Source organism: Anastrepha ludens, chromosome 5 (genome assembly GCF_028408465.1).
Source record: "Anastrepha ludens isolate Willacy chromosome 5, idAnaLude1.1, whole genome shotgun sequence".
Taxonomy (NCBI): domain Eukaryota; kingdom Metazoa; phylum Arthropoda; class Insecta; order Diptera; family Tephritidae; genus Anastrepha; species Anastrepha ludens.
The window spans coordinates 47,903,644-47,911,173 of NC_071501.1; the positions used below are offsets into that span (position 1 = coordinate 47,903,644).

General features: G+C 36.0%; 1 pseudogene; it reads left to right on the top strand.

Annotated features, from left to right (window-relative positions):
* The first annotated feature begins 304 nt into the window (after positions 1–304).
* Positions 305–2,761, top strand: LOC128864699 (histone H1-like; annotated as a pseudogene).
* The last annotated feature ends 4,769 nt before the right edge of the window (positions 2,762–7,530 follow it).

Sequence of the window (7,530 nt, forward strand, 5' to 3'; positions counted from 1 at the left end):
ACCAACCCATTCGGCTACGGCGGCCGCAAAATTTGTCCTTATCTCTTCTAAAATGAATGTAAACCATTCATAAACTTTAGAAAGTCCTTGATTTACACCGAGCTGAATTCGTCCAACTCATTGAAAAATTGTCTACCTTATATGGTAAATCTGCATCGGGATAGAGCAGAACAGTGGCACAAAAGGTGCAACATTGTCTCTCCCTCATCTAGATAGCTTCTGCAGAAGCCAAGTGCCCATCCTCTGTCTGCCTATTAGACAGTCCTCCGTTAGAATGAAAATCAGTGTACTAAGATTATGGACAATGTATGATAATTTGGTAGCTTTTGCAGACATTGAAGGAGCCTTTAACAGCATTAATACAAGCGCCATAACGGGTGCTCTAGAAGATTTTGGAGTCAAATCTAATGTTGCTACTCTGATCGGGTTTATACTTGTAAGGGAAAGGTAACTGTTACATTAGGCAACACAATAATAAACAGACAGGTCTGACGAGGTACTACTCAGGGAGGGATCCCCTCCCCTTTCCTCTGAATTTTGGCAGTAAACTCCTTATTGTTTGGCAAACGCTGGTAAAAGCAAGTATTCCAACACGCTCATGGATATTCTGCGCTTTAACATGGCCACGCTTAGTAACAGAGAGTAGGGGTCTCGGAATAAGTTCCGATAAAACTGAACTAATTGTCTTTACAAGGAAACATAGGCTGCCTTCTGTCTCCCGCTAATTTTAAGGTTTTTTAGGTTCAAGTAGAAGAGAATTTAATTCCGAATACAATCAATGTTATCTCGTTTCAATAGGACGTTTAACTTTTTCAATATCTTTCCCGCCAATTAGAAAAAATCGCAAAAATAAAAAACCGATAAATCGCACTTCGAGCGATCCGGCCGGACGTATACCTGCTCGACGCTTGCTCACAATTTCTTCTGTAACTCCGAAAATATTTTAAATTTGCTTCTGAAGTTTTGAAGACACATTCTTGGATAGTTTGGGAAGACATTTATGGGGGAAAAAAATCGATTTTTTGAAGCCTCTAAAGCAGGCTCCCCCCTTAAGACAATCGGGATTATCACCTTGATCAAAGAGTTTCCGAAACAACCGTTAGGAGACGTTCTAAGTCTACCTCTGCTCGTTTTTCCGATTTCTTATAGTTTTAAAAATGGATTTGAATTAACAACAATGAGTTTGTATTTTTGTAAATTTTGCGTTAAAATGGATTCAATGGTGCGAAAACCTTAGAAATGTTGGGAAACTGTTTCGGTAATGACACTATAAAGAAAACAACCGTTGACGAGTGGCATGAACGCTTCCATCGAGGATCACGAACGTAGTGGCAGGCTGTCGACATCGAAAACTGATGAAAACGTCAATAAAGTGAAAGAAAAGTTAATCAATAGCCGCAAATTAACCATCCGAGAGCTGGCAAAGGATTTGAACATTGCTTATGGAGGCGTTCAGGACATTGTTCTTAATGATATGGGTTTGCACCGTGTTGCTGCAAGGTTGGTTCGAAAGAGCCTGTATTTCATGCAAAAAATGGGATCGCGTTGATATCGCCAAAGACGTGATTTCCAAGGCCGAATCCCAGCCAACATTCATCAGACGCATCATTACGTTTTAGAGTTGGCTGAAAATTTCGAACAGCTGCTGAGGGTTTTGGCGACATCGTCGAATGGCATCAAGTCAAATGGCGTCCTTTTAATGAAGTGTGTCGGTGAAGCTTTTAGGGCATCGCATCACCACGCAGGTGGTGAAGCTGTACAAAACGCTCCTAAGCCGACGAATTTCGAAGAATTCCAATTGTTTTGAAAAATATTGATTTTATTCCAATTTAAGTATATAGATATGAAAGCGGCACATACAGGCTATCGAACTGCATATAAATTTATTGAATTAATAAATTAAATGAATTTTAATGAATTAAATAAATTTTAAAGTTTGTCATATAGAAGCAGTAAATAGCAATGAAACGTGAACATTTGCTAACCATCTTTTCGCTCTGCTTCTCAAATTTTACATGGAGTAAAACTAGTTACATAATGTATTCTAGAAAATTGTCTTAATTTACTAGTGCTCTTGTAGCTACCGCTGCTACTTCTGCTGAAAAGAAAGTTGTTGCCAAAAAAGTTAAGGCATCTAAGCCCAAAAAGCCATCGGTTACCCCTACCCATCCACCAACACAACAAATGGTCGACGCAGCAATTAAGAATTTAAAGGAACGTGGCGGTTCTTCACTTTTGGCGATTAAGAAATATATTAGTGCGACATACAAATGTGATGCCCCAAAATTAGCACCATTCATTAAACGTTATTTGAAATCGGCTGTTACAACTGGAAAATTAATTCAAACTGAAGGAAAAGGTACATCCGGTTCATTCAAACTATCGGTTGCAGCCAGTAAATCAAGTGAGGAAAAATTGAAATCAATCAGCAGAGAAGGTTAAGGCTAAAAAGAAAGCAGCAGATAGTGGTGTGTCAAAGAAAAAGTCGTTGAGTAAAGTCAAAAAGGCGGCAAGTGGTGAGAAAAAAGTGAAAAAAGCTGTTGCCAGTAAGAAAACAGCTGAAAAGATGACAAGTGAAAAAGCTAAGACGAAGGATGCAACAAAGGGTGGTGCATTAAAAGTGAAATCAACTAAAGCCAAATCTGCAACTACTAAGCCAAAGGCAGCTAAAGCAAAAGCAACTGCTGCTAAATCCAAGAAGTCTGCATCTAATAAAAAGCCAGCCGCAAAAAAGCGACAACAGCAGGTAAAAAGTAAATAATTTACTTACAAAGGGAACCTAATCGTAAATTAATAATAAGACCTTTTCAGGGCTACAAAATCTCTTAACAAAGAGATTAAAAGTGAATTTATTCTTTATAGTAGCTGAAAACATTAAAAAAAATAAAAGTCAATTAGTTGAAAAAACGTAAATACATATTTGTTTAATAGACCAATGGAACCATATAAATATAAATATTTAAAGAATCGATATCGCTATTATCGATATTAATTTGTATGCTCACGCTTTAGGATCTTCATGTCCCAAAGCAAAGTGTTTTTCTAATGATATATTGCCAGTAAATTCCTCGGCTGGCGCTACAGAAACTTTATGTTGCACATAATAACTTTCTGCTTTTATATCTTGAGTTTTTGGAAACTTTTGGTTCCAAAGGATTTGTATTTTTTGTATTGTCGGTAAGAATATCTTGGAAGCATTTTTTTTTAAATCGATTTTCTCTTTTTGCATGAATATTAAAATTCTATTTCTTAAGGGAATATTAATATTCATGCTATTTTCAAAGCTTTCGGTATCACCTCTCATTTTATAATTCTCAATGCGTACGTCGATACGCGCCCGCACTTTTTTCAGTAAATTATACTCCAAAAGGAAAATCGATTTCCAAATTTTCTATTTCGTAGAAACCTTGTTTGACTCCCAAAATTGTTATGAAGTGGTAATATTTTTATTATAGAAAACCAGTTCACTATATTTACTTTTTTGTATATTGATAATTCATTTATATTTCTGTACTCCCCTTGCCTTAAAAAGCAATAGGTCCCTACTGTGTTAATAAGGGCTTTCAAATTCCTTTTTATTTTTGCGTCGCACAGATTCATGTAGGGGAGTTCGTCTCCTATTCCGCTATAAAATAATTTTCATTTAGGTTCTTTACCCTTTGAGACTCATTATTGCTTTCCCCTTGCCGCTGTATACCATATGTGAATAGGGCTGGTATCACTAATTTTTGTTGCGGCTTATTGGCTGGAGCACTTGTCCTATGCACATTCAAATTTTGATTTATGAAGCCACTACTCTGTTAGGGCTTGTTATAGAAATGTTTCCTAAACTTTGATATGGGTGAATCCACATCCATAAATTTTTCATTCGCAAAGTTTTCAGCAAATGCTCTCTGATTGTTCATTTCGAGCTGCTGTCCTTTTTTCAAAGCATCAGATACGTTCTGAGAGTTTAAAGAAAATATCATGTCCCTCAACGGAGCATTAAGTTCCCTTCTTCTTTAACTCTTTAGTTTACTCCGATTTGCTATTGTGAGTCATTATCGTTTTATTAATTAATAAGGTCAAATTCCTATTAACCAAATTATAGTGTTCAACCACTGACATTGAGCCTTGCCGCAATACGCTCAATTCTTGTTCGATTAGATGTATGAATCGGAAGTTTGTCCGAATACGCGAAGTCTAAGCGAGCGACAATCACGTTGAAATTAAGAACGGTGCCGTCGTTTGTGTCCTGAAATATTATGTTCATCAGAATAGTTAAAGCTACGAAATATCTCCTACTGTCTCTCATGTACAGGCTATTTGAATTGTGAACTGCTTCACTCCAACGCACAAAAGCGTTACTTTTTCCTGAAAACTCGGGAATTGATTTTATTACTCTTGGCATATGACACTTTCATTTATTGTTTCTGGCTCAAAACTTGTTGCCTTACAAGTTCCTAACTCGACTTGCGACTTTAATCTTTGTACTTCATTCCATTTAAAAATGTTTTATTATTTATATATTTGTGATACCTTCTAGGGAAGGAAGCTCTTCTATTCTGCAGGGTCTGGAGTTCAGAATCGCAGAATTGAGTTAAGCTATAAAAAAAGTTATTTTTGTTATTGGCTGTACAAGCCTGCAGTTATGTAATATAGTGTTTTTTTTTTTTTTATATATGTAATGGGCATTACCACAATAATCACAATACATAAATTGGAATAAAATTAACATTTTTCCTGTACCGAGTATTTTAGTCGAAAGTTTGTATTGAAAACATGAAATAGTCTGAAAGTATTTATTTTCTTAAAAGTGTTTAGTATAAATCAATTATTGGTATTACATCAAATATTTGCATCAAATTATTTATCACCTATGTTTGAAAATATATATTAATGTTGGGGAAAAGAAGATCCAAATTTTTGCGTAAATGGTTTAAAACTATTTTATGGTTGATCTCTTGTTCCTGGACAATACTACGACTACTAACATGCCGCTCACCTTCGATTATTTCTGTGATTTTATCGACATTATCGGCAGCAATAAAAACATTTTTTAGTGTCAAATATCACCTGCCCCTTGGCAGGCAATGGCAAACATCAGAGTGTATTTCTGTCATGAAAAGGCTCCTCATAAAAAATATCTGCCGTTCAAAGCCGACTTAAAACTGTAGGCCCCACTCATTTTTGTTTGGTTGCGTTTACGGGAAAGTTTCGAATGACACTAACCTGAGTTAGCACTGGCGTCGTAGCCCTTGAGTGGTACTATTATGCAGCAAAAAGCAGAACGAGATATATCTTGAATTTACAAGGAAAAAACCTGGTCTTTTCTTCTGACACAGACTGTATATACAAGTGCAAAAAGTGTAAATTAGACTGAAGAGATGAAATACATGAATATATACCTACATACCTGCAATGCCTTTAAGGTTGATTTACACATAAATGAGTTCATATTCGGTATGAATTATTTTATGTAGGAAAACAATTTTTAAATACCAGTTATAAAAAAATCGAAACACACTATTTTAAATCAATTCTAATTAAAGTAAACTTAAAAATGTTACCGAACTTTTTTGGCTTGGAATGTTAGCATAAAGTAAGTAGTAAAAAACAAATATGACACCGCAGGACTTGAACCTACATATTTCCATATTTCCTTGGAACGGAGAGTAGGAAGACAAATGATACTCTCCAATAGCTGTATATTCTACGAAGGAGTACTTTGGTGATTTTGCCAATTTAGTATAGGAGAGAGCTGCGGCTTTATTAGCCTCAAAAGTTCCTTCGAGCGTCCCCGATCTATCCGTGCTTCTTTAGTTGTGGCTATCTCAGTTTGTAAAACGATCCGGTAGCCTAAATTTGAGGTTAATATGAGCTCCTCGTAGAATACTCCCTCCACCTCAACTGTTGCGCACTGCGCGCTTGGGCCCAGGGAAGGCGTACCTTGATGCACTCTAAGTTTCTAAGAATACTAGAGTGCCTGTAGCTTAAGTCTAGCCTGTGACGCGCTCCTCAATCGTATTGCAGCGCGTGTAGCATGGGTACCACATTCAGGAAAATGGGTTCTATTACCATAATGGAGTTAAACCATTACTCGTATGTAGATATGACTTTTTTGACAGCTACGTATGCCTTGAATGTCCGAGCCGTTGTCTTGTTATTATTTTCCTTGTAATTTTTGGGTTGTTTGCATTGATACCTTTGGATAACTGGAAGGCTTCTTAAACTGAGTTTTTCTTTGGACTAATTTTCTTATACCCATTTGTGGTGTTCTCGAAAAGAATGTTCTGTTTTTCTTTAACAAATTTTTAATGTAGTTGGCTAGGACACTGGTTGAAAAAATGTGAAACATTATATGAGGTTATTGACACGTTTTTTGCTGTAAAGTCTGCCAACTGCGTTTTGCATCTGAGAAATTACACCAGTTATTTATTCCGTTGTGGATGTTATCAAGGTTTATTGTCGTGTTTTTTTTCTTCTCAATTTCTGTAAACTAAATTTTTTCCAAAATTGAATCATTCTCTTCATGCTCTTTCCTTGTTCCTAAAGGAAACTACCCTGGTCTTGAAATCTGCTGTGTGTCCCTGAACTTTTTAATCAAATTTTCGGACGCTTTTCTTGCCTACCAGTACCTCAAGCTCTTTTCATCACGAATTTTGGTCGTCAGCGTCTTTTATCTAATAAATCAGCTAATTAAATTAAAATCAATATTTCTTCTTAGGGGACAGTGCGGCGTACTTTGTTCCACCAATAATTTTTGGATCGCTTAAGAAAGTTATGATTAACCCACTTTTTATACAATCTAAAGTGAATTGGTTTTTCCAAAAAAATTAATTTTTTTTTATTTATTGAAAAATTGTTGAAGTTCTCACTTTTTGTGTAATTTTCTTGGTATAACTAGAAGCTATACTATACCAAAATAAAAACTTTTTGGGTTTTTGGTTTCAGATGAAAATTGCGACCTGCATCTTTCCCGCCGCACGACACATGCACACCCGAGGCGCCTCGGCAAAATGCTTGTACCAGGCATAATATGACATATATTTTAATGAAAAAATTTGAGAAGACTGTTGAAATATTGTATATAACAATAAAACCAGAAAGTTTCGTTTCAATCGAATATTTCTTTCCTTCCCAAAAAAACCCACGAAAAAATCGATTTTTTGAAGCCTTTAAAACAGGCTCCCGCCTTAAGAATGCCGAGTAAAACTACGCTTCCCTTATGTGATTAATGCGTCAATAAAGAAGTAGACGCTGAACGTTGATTATAATCTTTGGATAAATTACATTTATATTTTTCTCCGGATGTGTTACAGGGGTCTAAACTTTTACGCGGCCCGTGAGCGTCAGTTTAGGAAGCTTTTTGATGACGGAAATACATTTGGGTACTTGTAGTTACATTCGAATTTATTACTGGCATAATAAGGCTTATTGCTGGTATGATGAACGTAGGATCGTTTAAGCGGTTTAAACCCATTCCAGGCTATATCATTTTCCCTCAAACATTTTCCCACTAAATAAATAAAACCATCTACATTTTGGAAA